This window comes from Triturus cristatus, chromosome 7, assembly GCF_964204655.1.
Source record: "Triturus cristatus chromosome 7, aTriCri1.1, whole genome shotgun sequence".
NCBI lineage: Eukaryota > Metazoa > Chordata > Amphibia > Caudata > Salamandridae > Triturus > Triturus cristatus.
This window is the reverse complement of record NC_140590.1, coordinates 1477910830-1477936973: the sequence shown is the minus strand read 5'-3', so window position 1 is coordinate 1477936973 and position 26144 is coordinate 1477910830. Positions and strand designations below refer to the sequence as shown.

The following is a 26144-nucleotide window of genomic DNA, read 5'->3' as shown; positions in this document are numbered from 1 at the left end:
CTAGGAGTTAAGTGTTTTTATTTTTGGTACCCCGCCCCTCCAATCTCATTCCCTGCCAGCGGCTGCTGGTGAAAGCCAGCAAATAACTTGTGAGTTTGTTAACATTCACAAACCCCTCTCTGAACCCTTTCCAATCTGGAAACTTTCTGAAGTTTACTCCAGAAAAGGTTGTGATAACTCTCCTTCAAGGGCTGAGAAGGTGACTGGAACTCCCTGGACTTCTTGGGGCTTAGGGAAATGAGTTACTGTGAAGGAAAAAGAACAAAAAAGACTGTACATTTGCACATCGGGCTATCTGCCCCCACAGTAAAGCTATATGTACACCTACATATTTTGCAACCAAAAAAGGTCCCATATTTATGCTTGGAAAGGTGCAACTTGTTCACCTTTCCATATTTCTGGGAATGTTTGTGAGTTCTCAAAAGTCATGCATTTACATCTGTGCATATTAATAAGTATACATGTATATATGTTTCATCAGACCCATAAATCTTGATTTAGAAGTATAGGTGGTTCACAAGGTTACCTGCAGTGCTTAAACTATGATGACCACCTCACTCCGGTACATAAGAGACATTAATCCAGTCCTGTAATATTCACCTTTAATGCATTGAATTCAGATGTTATATTCTAATTCATTAAATGGTAGCAAAATAAGACTGTGATTAAACAAAGAAGACTGCTTAAGTTGACCAAAGTGATGCAGTACTCAAAGTAGTTCTGTCACAGACACCTTGTAGGTGTATTCATGAAGCCCTCACCCACCAACCTAGTTGGTGGCATGCTTCATCATCGGGACCACCCAGTGACACCTAGTATGTCCCGGGTGTGCTACGACACCTGATTACAGCGGAGCTGGTATATTGCTGAGAGTGCAGTGAGGTTGGGTGAATTGTGATTTAAAACGGCTTGGTGGTGTTCCCAGTACCCAAGGGTAAATTAAATTTTAATAACTGGGCCGACACCAGCGGTTAAAAGTAAGGCTACAGGACGTGTAAGGGTGGAGAGTTACTGCCCCCTGCGTCCTTCAGATGGTCGACATGTTTCAGCCAGTGCCTTAGAGTATTCTGGCTTTCCTCAGGACCGTTTTTAAAAGGGTGTGGTGAAAATAAAACAGACTTAGTGTTGTGGTACAGACTATGTGATACACTCACTAAGGCGTTTTTCTATGTGTGAGAGGGGGATTCCCTTCTCATGCATACCTGTACAAACAAACATTAAAAACAAGGACAAAACATTTGTAGAGAGAGTCAGTAGTCAATTTAGACATCCGGTCAACAATGCTTAGGTGGCCGGCACTATAGTGCATGGTGAGAGGACTATAGTCGGCTAGGTGTGATGGTACTGGTGGTGCCATCAGAGTGAAAGTACGCAACTAATTAAGAGCGTGGTGTGGCTAAAACACGGAAATCACACTGAAGGCAGGTGACTTAGTTTAGCAGGGCGCAAGGAAAATGTTCTTACGCTTTGGGTTATTAGCCAAGGCTTCCTGGAGGGAAGCGGTAAGGGGATGACCCAATGAGAGAAAAAGAGATAGGCTGTGGGAGTTAGGGACCTGTGAGGGAAAAAGCGCTTACCCAGTTTGTTGTTTGGAGGCTTGTCAGGATTGTCATACTCACAGTCTTTCTGGTCAGTGCCTGCCTTGTACCTGTTGTCCCGCCGTCGTCCTCCGGTAGAAAGAGCCTCTCGGCGTGTGGGCTTTTTATACTGAGGTTAACGAGGTAGCACCGCCCCTAGATGTAGTTGCTGCTCATGCTCGTAGTTTGCACACTAGTCTCTCGTGCATGCTCAGTGAATCAGCGGGTTGTTGCCCATGCTCATGAATTGCACACTAGTTCCTCGCACATGCTCAGTGTGAGTGCTTGATTTACAATGTAGGAGAATTGCACACTAGTCTCTCATGCATGCTCAGTGTATCAGCGGGTTGTTGCTCATGCTCATAAATTGCACACTAGTTTCTCGCACATGCTCAGTGTGAGTGCATGATTTACAATGTAGGAGATTTGTACTCCTGCCTTTGGCATACGCTCAGTTTGATAGCGCGATTGTGTGAAGGTATATGTAAAAACTAGATTATGAAAAAACTACAATATGCCGCCAATGATACGGGGTAGGGGGCAACACCAGTGTTAGGTGTGGCCTTATATGCGCAGGCGCTAAGGGTTCAGTGTTGGTTATGTGTGCGTTATTGCTGGGAAAACATGCCTGCGGGACGCGCCGCCTCCCAGAGTGGTTCGGCCCATGAATTACTGTTAAGTGCGCGCAGCGCGCTAAGGTTGACATGGCAGAATGGGTGGGGTTGAAGCATGTGCCCAAGATGTTGGCAGTTTGGTGGTACACACAAGGGGGAGCATGATCAATAATTGTGTCCAGGGGGACTATGGCACGGGGGGCAACTGCGCACAGGCCAGGTGATGTGTGGGTCTAGGGTGTGACTGAGTTCCACGGTATGGCATCGTTGAGGCCATTGGTTTGGGTGGAAAGACGATATATCCAACGTTGTTCCTTGCTGAGTAATTTCTTCTCATTATCCACTGCCAGTTCCGGTAGTTGTTCAATGATGGTCCAGGTCAGGTCATTGGGAGTGTGTCCCTGGGTGATGAAATGACTGGTCAGTTTGCTAATGTTCTTCTTGCACCTGATTGTGCTCCTGTGTTCTGTTATTCTAGTTCTTATTTTTCGGGCGGTCATCCCAATGTATCGGAGGCCGCAGCTGCATGTAAGTAGGTAGATCACGTTACGTGAATTACAGTTTGTGTGGCTGCGTTGAGTCTGGTTCTAAAATCAGTGTTTTCGTATGGCTGGTGAGATGGCACACGCTACAATCATTGCATGGGTAGTGTCCAGAGATCTTAGGTAGGCCCCACGCATTCAGGATAGTATTGCGTTCTCTGTTGGTCAGGGGTCTGGGGCGGGTGCTCACAAGTTGGTCTTTCAGGTTGTTGCACCCTTTGTAGGCAAACCTGGGGGTTTCCCATTGTCGTTGTCCAGAGTTTAGAATTTTCCAGTTTTTGCGTATGAGTTTCGCCACCTCATTGGAAGCTGTGTTGAATGTGGTGACGCACGTGATGGGTTGGTCACTTTTGTCCTTGGGTACCGTTTCCAGGAGAGCCTCCCTATTTTGGTTCCTGGCTCTTTTCTTGGTTTTGTTGATAATGGCACGGGGGTAGCCTCTTTCCTCCAGTTTCTTAGACAAGTCTGCCGACTGATTTTTGTAGTCAGTTACTTGAGTGCAATTTCTGCGTATACGCAGGAATTGCCCAAATGGTAGGTTTTCCCTTAGAGGGCGGGGATGGAAACTTGTGTAATGAAGGAGTGAGTTCCTTGAGGTAGGCTTGTAATAGGTCGTAGTGATCAGTTGGCCATCTTTGGCCCATATGTTCAGATCAAGGAATGCCAGGTGGCTTGCACTCGAGGTGCTTGTGAATTTCAGGTATGGGTCTCTTTCATTGAGCCAAGTGAGGAAAAGTTGTAGAGTTGTTTCTGATCCCTGCCAGATCATAAGGATGTCGTCTATATATCGACGCCAGGTGAGAATATTCCTGGTATAGGGATTGGTATTGGGAGTGATGTGGGTCTGCTCAAAGAGGTGGACATAGAGTCCTGCTACGCTAGGAGCGAAAACGCTGCCCATAGATGTTCCGTTGGTTTGGAGGTACAGGCTTCCCTCATACTCGAAATAGTTTTCCTTTAGTGCTATTGTGGCACATTGGAGGATGAAGTCTCTAGGTGTGCGGTGCAGCCATGGGGACTCCATAAGTACCTGTCTCAGGACTTGGATGGTGGCATCCTGGGGGATACTGGTGTAAAGACTTTCGATGTCCAGGCCCACCAGGAGTTGGGTTTCAGGGTTGAATTCGATGTTGTTGATGACTTGTAGTAAGTGTTTTGTGTCCTGGATGTAACTAGGTGTTTGCTGGACCAGTGGGTTAAGAAAGAAATCGCAGTAGCGAGAGAGAGGTTCCAAAAGGGAGTTGATGCCAGACACTATAGGTCTGCCCGGGGGGGGGAAGAATGCCTTTGTGTATTTTTGGTACAGTGTAAAAGTATGGTACTTTTATCTTTTGAGGGTAGAGGTACTCTGCTTCTTGTTTGGAGATATGTTCCGCCTGGTGGGCGGTATTCACTAGGGCCTGAATAGTGCCTTGTAGTGAGTTGGTTGGGTCATGTTCTAGTTTCTTGTAGTTTCTTTGGTCGCTCAGTAGTCGGCGGCATTCGGTGTCATAGTCCTGCTTGTCTAAGAGCACAATGCCTCCTCCCTTGTCGGCAGGTTTTATTATGATGGAGGGATTGTTTTTCAGTTCCTGGATGGTTTCTCTGTCTTCCTTCGACAGGTTGTTGAAATGGTTGGTTGGTTCTAGATTCTCGACATCCTTGTAAACAGCCAGTTCAAAAGTGGTGATCTCAGGGGGCACTGTGGGTGGTGGCGGGGTGAAGGTGGATTTGGTCCTCAGGCCTGTGATGTTAGGGTTTTCCGTGGGGATTGAGTCATCCCTCGAGGATTTCTCGAAGAAGGCCTTGAGTTTTAGTTTCCTCATGAACTCCGCCAGTTCCACGTGCAATTTAAATTTGTCCAATCTAGTCGTGGGTACGAAGGATAGTCCCTTTTCTAGTACTGAGACCTGTTTAGGTGTCAGTGAGATGCTTGAAAGGTTAAACACCATGGACTCATGGTTTGCTTGATTCATGGTTTGCTGGTTCCCGGTTGGCTGGGTGCCTTCTGGCGAGTGTTCGCACTCACTGGGTTGCCGTCTTCGGCCCAGTGTACTTGTGGTTGTGGGTTGTGTCTTCTCCTTCCGCGTGTTCTTCTGCCCTGTCCAAAAAAAGGAGGCCTGTGGGGTCCATGGTTTCCTGGGAATAGGGGCATGGGGCCAGGTGTATACGCTTGTTGGTATCCGAAGTAGGGGTTTTGCATTGGGCCAAAGTTAGTTGGAGGCCCAAAGTAATATCCAGGTGGTCCTCCCTGCCAGTTGTTTTGCCAGCGTTGTCCGCGGCGGCCTCTGCCACCCCGTTTGTGTGAGCTATTGCTAGAGTCACTAGATGCGGAACTGTCATCTGCTGAGGAGTCTGAGGCACTGGAATTATTGGCTGGTGGGGTGAAGTCTTCTTCAGAGTATGGAAAGACTTTGGCATAACTGAATTTTTTGAGGTCTTTCTCAAATTTCTTGATTTTAGCTTGAGTCAGGTACTCCTTGTACTCGTTAATTTCTTTATTTTGATCGTCTAATTTCTTTTTGTAAGCTGTCAGGGTTGTTTTGAAGTGGCTTTCTGATAGTTGGATTTCAATTACAATAGCTTCTGAAAGACGTTTGGCAGTTTTTATAATTAGTATCATCCAGTCCCTGGTGCAATGCCAGGCGATCTGGGCCCAATCCTTCCTGAAGGTGGGGTCATCTAAGAAGATCCTGGGTGCGTTGGTGACAATCAGACCTCTTGGGGCCGTGTTGGTTTTGACATATTGGGCTAGGATCACTCCATGGAGGATGGTGCGGATCCTGTTTCTCTTTTTCTCAGTGAGGGTCTCCCAGTCAGTTGTTTGGGCTATGGAATTACATGCTCAGTGTGAGTGCTTGATTTACAATGTAGGAGAATTGCCCCCTACCCCGTATCATTGGCGGCATATTGTAGTTTTTTCATAATCTAGTTTTTACATATACCTTCACACAATCGCGCTATCAAACTGAGCGTATGCCAAAGGCAGGAGTACAAATCTCCTACATTGTAAATCATGCACTCACACTGAGCATGTGCGAGAAACTAGTGTGCAATTTATGAGCATGAGCAACAACCCGCTGATACACTGAGCATGCATGAGAGACTAGTGTGCAATTCTCCTACATTGTAAATCAAGCACTCACACTGAGCATGTGCGAGGAACTAGTGTGCAATTCATGAGCATGAGCAACAACCCGCTGATACACTGAGCATGCACGAGAGACTAGTGTGCAAACTACGAGCATGAGCAGCAACTACATCTAGGGGCGGTGCTACCTCGTTAACCTCAGTATAAAAAGCCCACACGCCGAGAGGCTCTTTCTACCGGAGGACGACGGCGGGACAACAGGTACAAGGCAGGCACTGACCAGAAAGACTGTGAGTATGACAATCCTGACAAGCCTCCAAACAACAAACTGGGTAAGCGCTTTTTCCCTCACAGGTCCCTTACTCCCACAGCCTATCTCTTTTTCTCTCATAGGGTCATCCCCTTACCGCTTCCCTCCAGGAAGCCTTGGCTAATAACCCAAAGCGTAAGAACATTTTCCTTGCGCCCTGCTACACTAAGTCACCTGCCTTCAGTGTGATTTCCGTGTTTTAGCCACACCACGCTCTTAATTAGTTGCGTACTTTCACTCTGATGGCACCACCAGTACCATCACACCTAGCCGACTATAGTCCTCTCGCCATGCACTATAGTGCCGGCCACCTAAGCATTGTTGACCGGATGTCTAAATTGACTACTGACTCTCTCTACAAATGTTTTGTCCTTGTTTTTAATGTTTGTTTGTACAGGTATGCATGAGAAGGGAATCCCCCTCTCACACATAGAAAAACGCCTTAGTGAGTGTATCACATAGTCTGTACCACAACACTAAGTCTGTTTTATTTTCACCACACCCTTTTAAAAACGGTCCTGAGGAAAGCCAGAATACTCTAAGGCACTGGCTGAAACATGTCGACCATCTGAAGGACGTAGGGGGCAGTAACTCTCCACCCTTACACGTCCTGTAGCCTTACTTTTAACCACTGGTGTCGGCCCAGTTATTAAAATTTAATTTACCCTTGGGTACTGGGACCACAACCAAGCCGTTTTAAATCACAATTCACCCAACCTCACTGCACTCTCAGCAATATACCAGCTCCGCTGTAATCAGGCGTCGTAGCACACCCGGGACATACTAGGTATCACTGGGTGGGCCCGATGATGAAGCATGCCACCAACTAGGTTGGTGGGTGAGGGCTTCATGAATACACCTACAAGGTGTCTGTGACAGAACTACTTTGAGTACTGCATCACTTTGGTCAACTTAAGCTAGTCTTTTTTGTTTAATCACATATAAATCCCTCGGGGACATGGACTAGCTTTCTAGTCCTCTCTCTCCCTCTTGTTACACGCAGCAAAATAAGACTGCAATACCCAGAATGCTTTAGGACAGTGGTTCTAAACTTGCAGTCCGGGGACCCCTGGAGATCCACAAAGCCTTCTCAAGATGTCGGCGACTGCTTAGAACATGTAATCAAATTATTGCCTTATAGCCCGCCGTAGCGGACTATCCTGGCTATTAAAGGCCCGCTGCTGCTTTAAAGGCCCGAGCCGAAGGCGAGGGACTTTAACAAGGCAGCAGGACTTTAATAACCGGTATAGCCCAGCTACGAAGGGCTATAAAGCTATTAGAACATTCTGCCACTAGAGGGCAGAATGCTCGAACAAATTAAACAAAGGCTTTAGGGAGCGCAAGGGGATTGAAATTCCCTCAGGCTCCCTGAAGCCTTTGTTCACAGCCAGAGCTGTGAACAAAGAAGCATTGGAATGTTGGAGCTCCGGGCTTATACCAGCCATTATAAGCCTGGAGTTACTCCATTGCTTTCAATGGAGCTTCCAACATTTCAATGTTCTAATAACAGACTACTAAAGATAACTGAATTATTATAGATAAATGAAGAAGCTAAATGTAAAATTATTTTTTAAAAAATATTCTGAATATGTATAGGAATCTGATACTTAGTACCCTCAGATTGTTTTTTGGGTTCAGTGCAAATGTATCAAACCGATTACAGTATGGACGATGAGTTGTCTCAAATGATATTAGAGAAGCTCCAACCTTCCCATCTAAAATTTGTATTTAGATTTTTTATATTTGTTTGTTAATTACATAAAATAAAATATGTCATAATTCATGCATTTGTTTGATGAATGCTTGTTGCTGTATTTTTTGTGGATGGTTTTGCAGTTAAAATCATCGAAAATGCTTAGTCGAGGTCCCAATCTAACACTAATGACTCTTTGGAGTATCCCAGATTCCAATAATAAGTCAGTGGGCATCCCCGGGTTCCAGTAATGATTAAGTGGGAGTTCACAGACTTTAAAAGGCTAAGAACCACTGCTTTACACTACCATTCAGAAGTCCATAGCTGGAAATGCTGTTCGTAATGACTAGTAGGACAGACAGAAGATCACGGCTCTCTCTTGAACAAAGTGGTGTTCTGGTTGACTAAAAATTGTGGATATCCAATAGCCGGAGTAAACCAGATCCTGACCACATGCAGAGTGAGCTGGGTCAGCCCATTACAAAAATGCTTTGAAGGTGATTGCATTATTATTAACTTTCGATCCCCAATTTGGGTTAGTAAAACTCTCAATAATGCACCCCCTCCTTCCTGTATGGAATATAATATCACTCTTTTTCCCTTAGGGTATTTTTATAGACACTTAATGCCAATACAGGAAACTGACAGCCGTCCCAGAAATAGATCCCTCTTAGCCCCTCCGAGCTCTTGCTCCCTATTCCACCCTGCCATTTCATTGGTTAATAGATTTCAGGCCCTGAGTGACCTCAACACTAATGATTGACCTTAACACTAATGATTGACGTAAGGGACATCCACAGATGAACCAGGTACAACAGGCCCGATATGTATGTGCTATGGAGGTCGAAGACATTACTAATTTGGGTAAGACGGAATCTTTTGGGATAAAGTCGGGTGGTGGGTATATTCCTAGTATAACTCTGTTATCTCCCACCACTGACAACTATGTTTGTCCCCCTCTAATCTCATCATTCCCCAATGATAAAGTAGATGATACCGTACTCCAACCGGAAGTTATTAAGGCCACCGAGCCTGTACCAGGTATTGGTCATTTAGTAACCTCCTGGAATATATCAGGTTTTAAGAGCAAGATTTGTACCCCGGCATGGTTAGATTTTATCCCAGCCCAACATGATATTGTATATCTCCAAGAGACATGGTGCACGGGGCCAGTATAAGTAGATGGTTATACTGCTCATTCGCTACCGGCCTTGCCATCAACTTCAGGTAGAGCTTTTGATTATGATTGCTATCAACTTGAATAAATGTAAAATTAAGTCTTGTATTACTGTTGGTGCTTATGCCCAGATTATGTGGTTGGAGTCCATGTCGGGAAAAGATGTAATTCTGATCAACTTTTATAACAATCTGTTCAACTCAACCCGAGGGTCAGTTGTTTTTGCCCTGGAGCGAGAAGTTGACAAGTTGATCAGTACCATTAGGAACCCGCCTACTATTCTATGGGTTGGTGATTTTAATATCCAGGCGTGTCCCTTATCCTTGACTAAAGTATGTGGGCATAGGAAGGGGGAAAACGAAAACGATGATTATATGCATTTCCCCCACTGTGATTATGGTGTTGCTTTAAATAATGTTACTGCTAAATTGGATCTGGAATTGATGGATTATACTATGGACAAAAATAATGTGAAACGTCCTACATTCACAGGGAGAAATGTAAGGTCTAATATTGATCATATTTTAATTTCTAGTAACAGTGCACACCTGTTTTCCTCACCATGGGTAACGGAGCAACCTATAATTGATCATAATAGTATCTCCCTTAACCTATTTACTAGGGGTTTTAAAAACCCCATCGATGTATCTACCAGTCCATGTATTGCCCCTATTAGAACTAATGGTGTGCGGATAAAATGGACAGGTTTGAATCAAACAAAAATCCAGAGTGATGTCATTAAACAATGTCAGGTTGAACTACAACTCTGTTTAGGGGAGGAGACTGATCCTCATTCTTTGCTTGAAAATTTTATTAAGATCAACAAAGTCATTGAGAATCTTTCGACGAAACCTGCCCATGGTAAAAGAAACCCCAAGTTAGGCTGGTTCGATAAGAACTGTACAGCTGCCCTACATCACCTTAAACAAGCCCAGGGGTGTAATCCACAAGATCTGGAAAAAATCAAGACTCTACGAATAGAGTATAATTCTGCCCTGGAGATAAGAAAAGCTGAACTTCGAGATGATGTATGGGAAAAATTAAGTTATGCAACTGTTACAAAAAATAGTAAGCTATTCTGGGATACTGTTAATAGCTCTTCCTTGAAAGATGATCATGTACCAGAATTTAATTCCCACATTACTAGTAACTCCTGGGTCGAACATTTTTCAAATATTTTTAAATCTATTAATAGCAATACCCTGCCTGCCGTACCACATGATATGCCCGCTCAATTGGCCAACTATACCTCTGATTAGTAATGGGGAGGTTTTAGATGGTATATCTAGTAGTAAGGGTGGTAAAGCGCCCGGTCCAGATGGAGTTCCGATTGATCATTATAAGAACAACATGGATTTATGGTCACCCCTTTTAACTAGAGTTTTTAATGTTGCTTCTGAAACAGTATTCCCAACATCATGGGGACAGTCAATAATAATCCCAATCTATAAGAAGGGAGTAAAGACTGATGCCCGTAACTATCGCCCAATCTCATTGTTGGACTCTTCTATAAAGATTTTGAGCAGGGTCTTGCTTTCAAGATTAGAAGATTGGGCTACAGAAAAGACGATCCTCTCACAAGCCCAATACGGGTTTAGGAAAGGATTGGGAACATTAGAGCAGTGTGTAAACTTAGATCTTTTGATCAGGAAGTTCAACTTTAGACTTGGGCCTATCAGCTATAGGGCGAGATAATGGTTTATAAATGGCAGAGGCTTTTAGAGGGATAGAAAAGTCTGGGGGAGGTGAGGGAAACAGGGCAGTAGTAGTTAGGGTACTGTTTTGAGAGACAATAGAGGATAAAACACTTGCAAGTGCAGGATATTGGAAGGAATAGGTGTTGGAAAGCTGAAATGTTTCACGGATGTCTGAAAATTCCCTCGGGGAGTTATCTTTAAGTAAATGAGAATAGGTAAAGATTCCTTTATCAATCCGTTCTTTCCAGAAAAGCGCTCTGTTGTTGATTTTTAGGAATTTATTATACCAGATCGGAGAAAGGAAGAAAAGATCAACCTGCGAAAAAGAAGAGCGATACAAAGAGAGGGCGAGAGCTTTAGAGTGTTTAAATGTTGGAGTAAGAAATCGCTTCGGAGGCTGAGTTAAGCGAGTAGCTGTAAGAAATGAAAAAGGTGAAAGTTGTGCGAGCTCAAGCGTACTCTAGGCTGTTAAGGGAGGAGAAAGCGTGTCATCTAAAAGGGACCAGATTTGTTTTAAAGTGAAAGCTGAGTGAAAGCGAGTGAGGTTAGAAAAATTGAAGCCACCTAAGTTATTGGGTTGTTGGAGACGAGAGAGAGAAATTCTGGCTTTGCGAATGTTCCATAAAAATTTTGTTAGAAGGCGATTTATGGATTTAAATAAATAGAGAGGAAGAGAAATAGGAAGCATTGAAAGATAGAAATTAACAATAGCAAGAAGCATCATTTAAATAGTTGCCAACCTCCCCCACCAGGATAAAAAAAGAGGAGACCAGCCATCAATAAGTGCTGAGATCTTTTGAAGTAGATCCTTGTGATTGAGTTTGATTGTATCCCTAATAGTAGCAGTATAGAGAATACCAAGGCATTTGATGTTCCTGGGGTTCCAATCAAAACCAGAACCATCAAACATATGGGAAAGGCAAAATTTGTTGAGCGGAAGGACCTCAAACTTGTCTATATTTAATTTATAGCCAGATACAAGGGAATAGTCTTGCAGTAAAGAAAAAAGTGAAGGTAAAGAAGTAGACGGGTTAGAAATATAAAGCAAAATGTCATCTGCATATGCAGTGAATTTAATGTCGATATCATGAAATTTGAAGCCGGTGTAGGATGGAGAGCGCCGAATTGTTTCCAGAAAGGGTTCTAAAGCGAGAATAAAAAGAAGAGGGGAGAGGGGACAGCCTTGTCTGGTGCCTCAACGAAGAGAAAAATAATTAGATTGGGAGCCATTGACCCAGATAGATGTAGAAGGAGCTGAGTACAACAATTGAATATATTGAATAGTGAGGGGGCAGAAACCGTGCCATTGCAGTGCACTAAACATAAAGTCCCAACTAACCCTATCAAACGCTTTTTCAGCATCTAATGTGATAGCTGCAATAGGACAGTCTGTGTTGGAGGCGAGGGGGATGATGTTGAGTAGAGTTCTCGAATTATCAGGAATAGATCTCCCTTTAACAAACCCAGATTGGTAAATTGTAGTAAGGTCAGGAATTATTTTATTAATCCGAATTGCTAAAACTTTTGCATAAATTTTGCAATCTGAGTTGATCAAAGAAATGGGCCGGTAATTTTGCAAAGGGAAGGATCTTTATCTTTTTTAGGAAGGAGACATAGCATAGCTTGCGTGAAGGAACCGCTGGACTCGCCCTTGATCAAAAAATAGTTAATCAGTGAAAGCAAGTGTGGTAATAGAACAGTTTTAAAGTGAAGGTAAAAGCGAACCGTGAAGTCGTCCGGACCAGGTGTTTTATCTTTGGGCAGAAGAGTAATAGCATTAAGTATTTCTGTTTCTAAAATAGGAGCGTCAAGGGGTGAGAGGTCCACAAGGTTATCAGAAGATTTGGGAATAGAATGAAAAAAGGAATCTATTTGAGCGGATGAAGGAATGAATTCCGGAGTATGAAGGGAAGAATAATATTGAACAAAACAATCCAGAATTTTATCATCAGTGAACTGGCGATCTCCATTATTATCAGTAATAGCTATAATTCTAGATTTTTGTTTTTTGATTTTAAGATAGTTTGCAAGGGATCGGCTGGCCTTATTTCACCCTCCGTACATCTTAGCATTGAATCTAAGAAGATTACTACATGCAGAATCCCAAGAATGCTTGTTATACTGCATTTTCGCTTTGATAAGAGAAGATAGTGTATCAGAGGAGTTTGTGGTGAAGAAATGATGTTCAAGTTTTTTAATCTGTTTAAGAATGTGAGATGACTGTAGACGGGCTTTTTTCTTTTTATGAGAAACAAAATCAATTATAAAACCTCTAGCGGCAGCTTTAAAAGCATCCCAAATAAAGTGAAATTGAGAAGTAGAGTGAAGATTGTTATGGAAGAAGACTTCGATAAAAAGCGTAAAATGCTCAGTAAACTGGGAGTCCAGAAGTAAGGAGTGGTTGAAGCGCCAGCGCCGGCAAGAAGGAATAGGTGAGGGGCAGTCTATGTCTAGAATAACAGGGGCATGATCTGAAATAAGAATGGAGCCTGTTTCTGAGTTAGTCATGAATTGAAAAATGTGTTGAGTGAGAAAAATATAATCAATACGGGAATATGATGTATGAACAGGGGAAAAAAAAGAGAACTCTAACGTGTCAGGGTTAGAGATTCTCCAAGAGTCAATGAGTCCTCTGGAGGAAATGGTTTTGTGAAATGATTTTTGCATCTTATTTGGAACATATCTGGTTTGTGATTTCCGGTCTAAGAAGGGATCCATGAGTTGATTACAATCACCTCCCACAATCAGTTCATCAGTCGCATGTGAAGAAAGAAGTGAGGAAAAGTCATCCCAAAAGGAAAGATCAATACCATTAGGGCCATAAACATTACAGAAGGAAAGATGTATGTTATTAACAGTAGTATCTAAAAACAACCATCTACCATTAGAATCAGAAAATTCATTGTGTAACTGAACACTCAATGACTTATGAAACAAAATGATAACACCATTTTTGTTATTCACTGCCGGAGAGCAGAAAGCTTCTTCACCCATTGTTTACGCAGTGAAGACAGATCTTGTAGTTTAAGGTGCGTTTCCTGCAACAATGCGATTTGACATTTTAATCTCGCTAAATGAGATAACACACGTTGCTTTTTAACAGGATTGTGAATGCCTTTAACATTCCAAGAAATAACACGAAGACCACGCATCTTAGAAAGATGAAGAAAAGTAAGCTGAAAGGTAGAGAAATTTCACAAAGGAGTAGGAGAGGAAAAAATAAGAACAGAAGGAGATTGGAAAAATATAAATAGTATAGAAGAGCAAAAAGAGAAAAGGTTGAACCAGTTGAGCACCACAGGGATAAGATAAGAACCGAAACAGGTTGCAAGAATGATAAAAAATAAAAATAAAATATAAGCAGAAGTAAAAGCAGAAGTAAAAAGGAAGTATTCCAAGAAAGGCGAAAATAAGAAACCATGAACTGAGAAAAGAAAAGAAAGAATACAGGCAAAAGTAGAGAAGTAAAGGGTTGCCAGAAAAACGATGAAGAAAAGGATAGAAAATGACTGTAATAAAGTAGGTAAAGAGAGATGACAAAAAGCCAAGGGGCTTTAGCCATACCAGATCACAGATGACGAGAAAATAGTGTGGGGAGGGGGCGGCAAGAACCAAGACGACCACTCCAGTGAAACGAGACATCGAGAGAAAAAAAACTGATATAGAAAATAGATAATGAAGAAGAGAGAGAAACCTCTAGGCATACAATAATAAACAAATGAAACAAGGAGGAAGGAGACTTACCAACCAATAAAGGGACAAAACACCGGGAAGAACCAGATTGGTAAAAAGGTGGGAAATACCGGGAAAGATCCGCAACCACAGGATAACATAGGGAGGGACCTGGAAAATGTGAAGACAAAAGAGAAGTAATCACAGATAAAGTCAACATAAAAAAAATACGACATATCAACAAATAGTTGGCCACAACTAGAAAAACAAACAGATATGACCAGTAACTGAAGAATCACTGATTGCTGAGTTCCATGAGTTCTCCTCGATGAGAATGAATGAACTTCCGAAGGCCAGCTGGATCATCAAAGGAAAATTTTCTATCTTTATAAGTCACCTTAAAGAAACATGGATGTATGAGGCCATAGCGAGCGTTCATGGATTTAAGAGCTGGTCTGAGATCAATAAATTCCTTACGTCCATTGGCTGTGAGCTTGGAGACATCCTGACTAAAAAAGATTTTATGTCCAGACCATACCATCTGTTTATGCTGCTTGGCCGCACCGAGGATCGCCATAAGATCAGAGTACAGCAGAAAATATGCGATGATGCCTCTTGGTTTGGTTGAGGAGGAAGCAGATTTAGGCCCTAGTCTGTGCGCTCATTGGATGTTACAGTCTGTTGATGTAGGGAGGCCAACAATCGGTAAAACTTGGGTTTTCAAGAAGGAAATCATGTCGGACCCTTCACAACCTTCAGGAACACCATAAATGCGTAAGTTATTACGCCGATTGCGATTTTCTAAATCCTCTGCCGTTTTCTTAAGTTGGGTGACCTCCTTAGTAAGAGTATCCACTTTAACAAGAACATCTTGCGCATCACTCAGCTTTTGCTCAACATCAGACAGTCTTAAATCAAGGCCTGACCATTTTTCCTCAATCCTCTGAAGAGTAGCAGTGGTATCAAACATAAAGGGGCGAATCAGGCGCAATTCTTCCATAATGTCCTCCAGCGTGAGGGGAAGAGTTGATTTGGGCGGAGAGCAAAGGTTCTTCCTGAGCCGTTTACCAGAATTTGTTGTGGTATCTTTGCGACCTCCAGAACCAGCTCCGACAGCACCCTGGGGCTTGGAGGATTGTGAGTGATCCATGACGCAAGACCAATGCGGCAAACAACAAGCTCAGAAGATATATGACCCCAGGATAAGGACAGAAAAAAGGAGCGCGCCACCTTGTGGTATATAAGCACGAGCCAAAGCAACCAGCAGGCTTATATATATAAATATACAAATAAACTGCAGGGAATATGTAGTGGCAAGCATTAGACCTCAGCATTGAACTGTCGACACTCAGAAGCGTAGAAAATTGGCAGGAAGTTGAGAGATACATTAAAGCATGGCAGTAAAAATAAGGCAAGCTTAATGATGAGGTGAAACAAAACTGAGCTGACCAGAACCGCAGTTGCACATACAGAAAAGACCAGGCTCTCAAGTCCCCAGTAAAAAAAAAAGTCTCTTTAGGCGAAGAAATAAGAAAACACCATGAAAAAGCGGACAAAGTAGCAGAGAGCGGAAGCTCAAAAACCACTATGGCATATTCCAGGTCACGCAGTATCCCACATTAACAAAATGGCGGCCGCCGTCGCTGAGGAGAACGGAAAACAAAAGAAATAAAAGATTAAATACTGTCAAAAGCCACCAGAAACATGCCCGCGTACTCCCGGCAGTTTCCGACGCATTTTCCTCCATCCGCAAACATCAGCGCGGCTGGGATGAGGCCCCTTCTATGTGGAGAGAAGCTCGCTGTGTCGGAGCGTTTCAAGTAGAGGCCATCTTGCCGCCGCCGCCGTGTGCCTCCCCATTTAGCTACTTTTATCCTGAAATCCATTGGTATTAGGAAATCTATGTCCACTTATTTTTGATACTGAGTCTATTTGGATTTCTTATGTACTGTATTATTGCATTTGCACTTTTGTTCATGCCTAGTTACATCTCCCATAAAACCTATTTTTAATAGGCAATTTGCACTTACTGTTTCTGTTTGCCAGTAAATAAGGATACTCATTTGTACTGTATTAATGCATTTGCACTTTATGTATTAAGACTATTATATGCCTATGAATTCCTATGTATTTATATCAAGGATAGCTTCGCTTTTATATGTTGTCCATTATTATGTCTGTGCTTATATGGCTGATGTATATCAACCGAATAAAAGTCATTTGAATTTTGAATTTTTTTACTTCAAGGGAGATGGTCACCGTAGTTTAAAGGTAGTGCAAAATATCTTTCAGTTTTTTTAAATGCATGTCCTTTCCTACCAGGAGTCAGACAGTCACCATGCTCCAATATTCTGTGTTGCCTTTATTTCTGCCCTGCCTAAAGCCTTGTGTGCTACGGATTAATAACAGGTGCTGAGAGGTCATAATTAAATGACACTACTGAGCTCAACAAGACATTGATGCTTCACACAAACATGAATGAAGTGCTGCATTGTCTTAAAAATCGCCAATGGTATTGATAACGTTTACCTGTGTAGTTAACGTTTTGCACAGTGGTATTTATAATAGATGGTAGGCGCTTATGGTGAGTACACCTGATATATATAAACTTAATAGATCAGTGACGGTGCTCGAGGGTAGGGGAGAACCACCAGCCTCCCTAAAAACTGCGGTCAGACCACATATAATCAAGATAAGGGTACCCAAGCACACGTTAAATCAAAGTTAATACGGTCAGTATATACATAAACAAATAACACAACATAGATCTTCGTTTCTTTCTTTTGGGTTTCTTCGGTTTATTGTTCTTTTCTCAAAGTGTATTTCATAGTCTTCAAAACGTTCCCAAGCCAACACGTGTTTCGTCGCCTTTAGTAGTTTTTTACATGCGACTTGTTCACGGCTAGGTACAAATTGATACGGTAATTACATTAATTAATATGTTATTACAAGATGCAAACATTTGTTAACAGCGTAAACAAATGTGCTCCCAGGGTAGGTGTGAAACTATGGGTAAATTTATCCATAGATGGTATTATCAGGCTATAGTGTGCTATCAAACACCGTGAGGTGTGGTGAACACTAGCCATATCATATCAGTTGGTGATTGCCAGATCTCCTACAGACTAACGTGTGAGTGGTATATGTGAAACAATCCTATGTATACCGGAACTTAAATCCAGTCCGAATTTAATCCAAAAACGCATGCGGTATGAACAGTCCCTTAAGGTAGAAAGTAAAAAAAGTAAAATAAGGGGTAAAAAAGTGTACAGACTCTTATTTCAAAGATTCTTAGTGAGTAGAACTGTAAAGTGTGCCAAATGTAAAAAAGGGGGGGTGACGCAAATGAGACAACTGACCTGAATACGGTTTAGTATGCAAAGTCTGTAAAAGTATAATCAAGCAAAAAGAAGTGTCAAAATGGTAACTATATAAACACTTTGTCAACCGTTTAAAAATTGAGAAGTTTATGTCTCAAATCATATACATACGTCTAGTATGACGATAATTCCAGGTCATACAATCCGACGACGAGGGAGGGGGTATTTGGTCAGTTATATCCGAATGGATTGTTATCCCATGTCCGCATGTGCCCCAAATCTGAGCACCGCGTCTGTAATAGAAAGGTGGAATATCTAAGTACAGTGGACAGCCTCACATAAATGGTCCGTTTATCCGAAATTATATTACTATGGCAATGTCGAGATAAGCTATGTGTAGATTTGTGTGGTCGGTTGTTAATTTCTATCCAAAAAAGCAATCCTAGTTGTGGACCAGTGGAGATCCTTATATTCCCACTATCTGGCTCGTAATCTCTCCGCTTGTTTATTTTAGTGAATAGTAAAAGGCTAGGATAGGGCGACACGGCGTGCTCCGTGATTCGTTCTCCTTACGGCATAAAAACCAAGTATATCTCATTAATCGGTACCCTCTTACCTCTCGTTCTGTAAAATCGTATCTCCCCCCACAACCGCGTCTGGCTCCAAATTCGAGTTGCCAGTATGTGTACAGCCATCAAGTATATAAGGTCATGTGACCGGAAGTCGGGGTGATGCAGATTGCAAACCGCTTACGAATATAGGCGCCATATTTAAGAGGGTTGCATAGCGTAGAATGGGTCTAAATCTCCCCAGACTCTGTTCTCTCAACGGATACGGTATGATTAAACCAGTTTTGTCAGCGTTTCCGACCTCATATTGGTGTGAGCGACATTGCTATAGTCGTAGCCAATTTTTACATAGAGTTTCCAAATTTGGCAGACATCTTAGATCAGGACACGCCAAAGATATTAAAAGCGAACAAACTTTATCAGTGTCAAAAGTGCCCAGAAATCACGACTGCACATTAGGTAGTCGTTGAAAGTATATTGTAAGAGGGCATATATATAGGGCCACATCCATATATTGTGGACTAGTCAAATTAAATATGAAATTTCTCAATATTATGGAAATGATTAATGCATTTGCACTTTATGTATTAAGACTATTATATGCCTATGAATTCCTATGTATTTATATCAAGGATAGCTTCGCTTTTATATGTTGTCCATTATTATGTCTGTGCTTATATGGCTGATGTATATCAACCGAATAAAAGTCATTTGAATTTTGAATTTTTTTACTTCAAGGGAGATGGTCACCGTAGTTTAAAGGTAGTGCAAAATATCTTTCAGTTTTTTTAAATGCATGTCCTTTCCTACCAGGAGTCAGACAGTCACCATGCTCCAATATTCTGTGTTGCCTTTATTTCTGCCCTGCCTAAAGCCTTGTGTGCTACGGATTAATAACAGGTGCTGAGAGGTCATAATTAAATGACACTACTGAGCTCAACAAGACATTGATGCTTCACACAAACATGAATGAAGTGCTGCATTGTCTTAAAAATCGCCAATGGTATTGATAACGTTTACCTGTGTATGCAACTTCTAAATAAACGCAATACTACAGCATGCACACTGAGACATATAACACAGTCAGTATCAGATAAATGGATAACAGATAGTATTAAAGAGGCCAAGGAACAACGGGGAATATTATCAAGAAACAGCGTTAACATTATCGCAGTTTTAGCGGCAGAAAACTATCACTAAAGCGGCGATAATGGGCTTGATAATATGCCCTTGAGAATTCCCATAGAAGCCCATGTTCTGGTGTCAACATGGGCTTCTATGGGAATTCTCTGTGGCATATTATCAAGCCCATTATTGCCGCTTTAGGGGCAGTTTTCTGCTGCTAAAGCGGTGATAATATTAACGCCGTGCTTGATAATATGCCCCAACATTACATGAGCTTTAATGGATATAGATACCTACATACATACATACATACTTACATGCATACATACATACACACATATAGAATGGAGCCAACACAATCCACCTCTTAAACACTAGCATTGCTTTTCTTACCCGTGCCAAAATAATAGTCTGTATGGTTAACAGCCACAATGCCTTTAATGAAGGAAGTTATGTATGTTCTTAGTTTGACGGTGCAAGTTAAACAGCCACAGTGTTCTGTGCTGAATGTTCCACAACTGCTGATATTACAACAGTGGGGAAAAAAGCTTGGCAAATACAATATTACATTTTATAACAGCGCCTCTTAAACAAAGGGTATAATGTCATGAGCAGTTTGATACTGAGCATTACAATTGTTATACTTCAATATTTGAATAAGTATTTGTGCTGTTAAACAAACTATAGCAACATAAAAAGATGATGGCTGAAATGCTGAACATTGTCAAACATTCACCCCTCGTTATATCCATTGTTTTCTGCTTACCATAGCATCCTAGTTTGTACCAGCCATATGCAAATCAATCGTGCCGCTTCTCCCCATGGGAACAGCCAGTCTGAACTGCCAGGCCAGGTCCTCCCTGGACCAGAAAAGAAGCATCCTGGAACCGGTTTCGGGGTATCACCCTCATCAGCCAGGCTGCTTAAATCCAGTAGCATAGTGAGCACAGGACCCACATCTGGGCATACACTTCCCACTTTGAGTGACTATAGCAACACAAAAAGATGATGTACAGAACGCTGAACATTGTCAAACATTCACCCATTGGAGTCATGTTATCCTGGTTTGATGAGGGGAGAAACCCCAAAGCTGGTCCTAGGATGCTTGTTTCCAGTGCAGGAACGTGCCTAGCACCAACGCAAAAGACACACAATTGATGGACGGAATGCAGAACAAATCAAAACATTCATCCCCAGTCAAGAGATCTGGGTTAAATCCATCATTCTTTTGCTCACCATGCCACCCCAGTTTAGACCTGGCCATATGCAAATCACTCTTGACCCTGTGCCTCATGGGAACAGTCCAGCCCAAACTGCCTAGCCAGGTCCTCCCTGGACCGGAAACAAGCATCCTAGGACCGGTTTCGGGGTTTCACCCCTCTTCAGCCAGGATAGCTAGATTCCAGTGGCACAGTGAGCCCAGGACCCATGTCTGGGCATACCTGGCGCAGTTAGGGTGAGAAAGCAAAAGACACACAATTGATGGATGGAACGCAGAACAAATCAAAACCTTCACCCCCAGTCAAGAGATCTGGGTTAAATCCATCATTCTTTTGCTCCCCATGCCACCCCATTTTGTACCTGGCCATATGCAAATCAGTCTTGACCCTGTGCCTCATGGTGAAACCCTGAAACCCTGAAACCGGTCCTAGGATGCTTGTTTCCAGTCCAGGGAGGGCCTAACCTGGCAGTTCGGGCTGGACTTTTCCCATTGGGCACAGGGTCAAGACTGATTTCCACATGGCTGGGTCTTAACTGGAATGGCATGGTGAGCAAAAAAACAATGGATTTAGGCCCAGATCTCTGTACTAGGGTGAATGTACGACATTGTTCTGCATTCTGTCCATCAATAGTTCTTTTAGCATTTGTCACCCCGAATGGGACGGGTATGCTCAGACGTGAGTCCTGTGCTCTCCATGCCACTGGAATCAAGCTATCCTGGCTGAAGAGGGGTGAAACCCCGGAACCGGTCCTACGATGCTTGTTTCCAGTCCAGGGAGGACCTGGCTTGGCAGTTCGGGCTGGACTGTTCCCATTGGGCACAGGGTCAAGACTGATTTGCATATGGCTGGGTCCAAACTGGAATGGCATGGTGAGCACAAAAACAATGGATTTAGGCCCAGATCTCTATACTGGGGTGAATGTATGACATTGTTCTGCATTCTGTCCATCAATAGTTCTTTTTGCATTTAGCACCAAGGCAGGCATCCTTGCACCATAGTAACATGATTGTTTTTCTGGGACACCTTTCTACACAAAATCAATCAATGGAGGCATTTGCTTCTTTCTATGTGTGCTGCAAAGAGGGGGAGGTGCACAATGTTGATTCATTCCCAGGTTTACAGATCCTTGTAAATCTGGGAATGTGTCAAATCCATCGGTGTTGCATGGGAAGACCCACAGCAATGCCCATGGAATGACTCCTTGAGGTAGAGTAAGGCAACGCAGCCCGTTGCTTTGCCTTGCCTTACTCTATATCATTGAGGACATGCAAAGCAACATGTAAATGAGGCTGTTTGGTTTTAGCATCAACAGCTCTGATTGGGACGAAGCTGGATTCTATTGCTGCCCAGGGTGCTTTGTCATTAGGGAAAATTTGCTGCTTTGCTCCAATCATTTGGACACACTTAGATGGTTTTCAAAATCCACCAGCAGGGAAGGCTGGAAGCTACCGCTGCATAGGGATCAACAATGCCAGATATTTTTACTGGTAAGTCAAACTGAATTTGTTTTCAGTACAGCAAAAGGCCTTCTGGCAGGATGAACCAGGTTTTCTTACCCGCCCTGGGGATGCCCCAGAACCTTCTTTCAGTCCTCCAAAGGTGGAAAAACGACTTACTTCTACATTTTTCCAACTACTGGAATTTTCCATCTTGCCACGTATGCAGGTGGTGTGGAATTACCACCATCAGATCCAGGGCGTTCATGATGGGGCAATTAATGTTGTACAAAAAAAAGAAACATTCTGAGGAATGTCATTAAAAATTCACAAAGTTATGCTTTTAGAATAAAATGCAATTTAACAGAATAGCGAGGGACTTGGTTTCATGCAAGCGCCCGTTATACATAAAAATGTCTTGCCTGATATCGGCAGGAGGGTGGCTGAAGCAGAAAATGTCTCGCAAATATGTAAAAATTATGCAAAGTTGCTTAAAGCGTAATTTTGAGAAATTTCATTAATTTTGTGAGGCACAACATTTCTGAAATTATGCTAGATTCACGGGTGTAATAGAAGTTTTGCCCAGATGTTTATTTGGCCTCTGCTATTTCTTACATTGGACTTCCTATTTCCCCTGCTCTGCTACCAAACAAGCAAACTAATCTGTGAACTGTAGGCCTGGGAATACAATATATTTCAGTTAGAAGCAAGCATGACTTAGCCATATGTATTTCAAGGTTACTCAGGTGAAAGCCTGGTTTGTGGCAGGTAAACTATCTTGATCATATACTCTATTTTGATAAAAATGCCACAGTTGTGAGCCATCTTCAGTAGGGTTCAGAGCAACTGAAATCAAACTAATGTTCTAGGGGCATTCACCTGCACTCCATATGATTGTACCCGGCATGTAGGTAAAAGTCGCCAAAACGTATTAATGTGATTAATATTATTATTTACAGGTATTGCTTCAGTGTATGTTACAACCAGTGTAAGACTTTAGGACACTATTGAATACTGCATCAGTATGAGAGACCAACATTTCATTAACAGGCTCACAATGCCAGGTTTTTAGACACTTAAGAAACTTCCTGAGAAAAGATTCTTTCCGAATCCTGAGAGGGGCAGAGTTCTATGATAGAGCATCTGACCATAGAACTTTAAACTATCAAATAGATAAAGCAATGTTGAAGAACAGGTCAAAAAGAAAGGCAATATACGAAATGGAAACAGAAAACCTAAGTTATTATGAAGGGCCTGATGGCCAGGTATTTTTTGGTTCTGGGATGTCCTTTTCACCTGTGTACTGCAGGGGACTACTGCCAATAGCCCATGGGAGTCTGGAGTTGCCTTTGGTTCTCAAAGGGTTCCCTCTGTCTGGGGGAACCGGTCTTTGTTCTGGAATGAGTCACAGCCATGCAGTATCAGGATGGTTGCCACAAGTGCAGAGTACCTTTGCTTTGTGCAGATCCTGTTGTTGCAGGCTCGGGTCTCTTCTGTGTCCACTTTCTCAATCTGAATCAGAACTGAGGTCCTTGAACAAGGGGTGCCCCTTACATTTAGGGGTGTTAGGGGTTTTGGTGCTAGTGGCCAATGGGCTACTAGTCCCCTGCCTAATCTGCCCCTGAGGTGACCATATCCAAGGGTGTGCATAACCTTTTCTACCCAAAACCCTCTGTTCTGCCACTTTTAAAAATGGCAGCAACCTTCCTTAGCTGTACAGACCCGGTAGCCCACCCTAGTGATGTGGCTCGCCTTCTGGTGCTGTACACCTCCTGACTATATAATTTTACCGCCTGCCTTGGTACAAATGTGCGTTGGGCATTGGGGGCAACTGTTTCCACCTAAAACAATAACACAATTAACATAATTACCAATTAATTATTAATAATTGTCAACCAATTAATAATAAATTAATTCCCACAATTAACAATATGAAAAACTAAATAGATAAATAGTGTTTAATAAAAAATATTAATACTTTAATTATAATTAAATTACTTCCCATTCTATTCCCCTATGAACCCAAAACCTGCTCCTAAACAAATGTCACAATTAACATATTTACCAATTAATTAATCAATAAAAATTAACAGCCAATTATGAATTAATTAATTATAAATTCATTTCCTCAATTAACTCTATAAAATCAAAATTAAATAAATACTAATAAATACAAATTAATATAAAATGTATTAAAATAAAAATAATTTCCACCCTATTTCCCTATAAACCCACAACCCCCTATGGAACTAAAACGCAAAATTTGATTAAAATAAAATTAATAACTTCAAAAAATGTAACACATATATTAAAAAACAAATGCATACTTAGACAAGAAAATAGAGTACATACATTTAAAATACATACTAAAATACATAACACTAACTAAAAAATGATATTTCTAACAACTATATTTTTGCAAACTGTATTAATGACTTCAATATTTTTTAAAACAATATTTCTTACCTTAAACTTGATATTCTTGACCACGATATTTTTGCAGTCGATATTTCTGTTTCTCGATATTCTGCACTCGATATTATGCAAGCCAACATTTTCAACTCATTATTCTGACTCTTTACCGTCTGGATGCATATCAGAGGCGGTGTCAGCTTTGAAGCTCACCGCCTTGATGTGCCATTTCATGAGCTATACTGTTAAGGAGGGAGGTGTTACCTCCTTGCCGTCCAGGCCATTGTTTCTGACTACTGGGAGAGTTCCCACCTCCTGGCAGTGGGCCAGATTCCTGTCATGGCTGCAGAAGCTGCAAGTTACCAGCCAGAGCAGAGTAAGGGCTGGGTCAACCAGTGGGTAGCCTCTAAGGTACCCACCTGGGTGCCTTTTTCATCAAACCTGACTCAAGAATAATGGTAGGGGTGATGAGGCAAATTGTGTGATACCAAACATGACATATTTCAGCAGTACCAAACTGGAGCTGGCAACCTCGAGCGTGCCCGGGTTCCAGCCCATGTTATTTTATGGACCGCAAATCACTTATAGTACCTCGTAATTGAAAAGGCTACTATAGGGACATATAAGCTTGCACTTATATGTCCACACGCTTAAGATAGTGCTTTGGCTTTGATACACATGGTGAGGGCAAAGTTGAGGTCGAGCAGTTTGCACTGATCCTGCAGTCTGCCTTTACAGGACGGCTGTCATCTGTTTACTTGGGTCATTCAGGGTCGCACAAACAGTGCTTCAGGCATTGATGACCCTGGGTACCATTGTACCATTTGCCAGGGTCTCATAAGGAGATAAACATCCAAGCCAAATGAGGGTTACCAATTCACATGCATCAGATTTTAGGGATAGAGCACTGGCACTGGTGCTTGGTTAGGAGAACCCAGTTTACTTTGAGGGGCATATTCACAACAGAATGGTGGAGCGCGTTGTTACGCAACCGTTGGCAACACCACGCTCTGACATTCTCAAAACTTGGGAATGCGCAATATTTACAATAATACGGCGCACCCCTGCATTTCCCTTAGCGCTGGCGCTAAATTTAGCTGCAAACTTGCACCATTGTTCACATGCAAGAAGGTGTCCCACCCTGCACATGAGCAATCACTAATGGTGAATTTCTCTTTCTATGTGTGCTGCTGAATGCAGCACACATTGGAACAGAAAAAAAGAGGAGAAATTGATCATTTCTCATCGTTGCAGAGGTTTAAGACCAGGATTTCCCTGGTCTAATTTTTGGTGCTGTTGCATATTTATGCCAGCCTTGTAAATAGGGGGCAGAGTAAAAAAGCATTGGGTGTTGCAGTGGAACACCCAATGGAACACCCTTTGCTTGCCCCTTTCATAAGTGCTGTGTGAATAGGGGCAGTATTTACAAAGCGGCGTAAAGCCACATTAAGTGGTTTAATGCCACCTTGTAAATAAGGCGAAAGGGTTATCGCCACCAGAACATCAAAAAAGTGATGTTCTGGTGGCGATAACCCTTTGAAAATATGCCCCTCAGAGTTATAAGCATCAGCATTGGAGGAAAAAGTGTGGGGCAGTGACCATACAAAAAGGGCACTGTCCTACTGGAGGTTACTGGGATTTCCAACTAGCCAGCGTTTCTTATGATTACTGATCTCCGGAATCTCTTGAGTGTCATGTAGAATAGCC

General features: G+C 42.3%; 1 protein-coding gene across 1 annotated transcript in view; it reads left to right on the top strand.

Moving 5' to 3' along the window:
• LOC146812209 (uncharacterized) overlaps positions 1-26144 on the top strand; it is a 309521-nt gene that overhangs the window by 243285 nt on the left and 40092 nt on the right. The window lies entirely within an intron of this gene.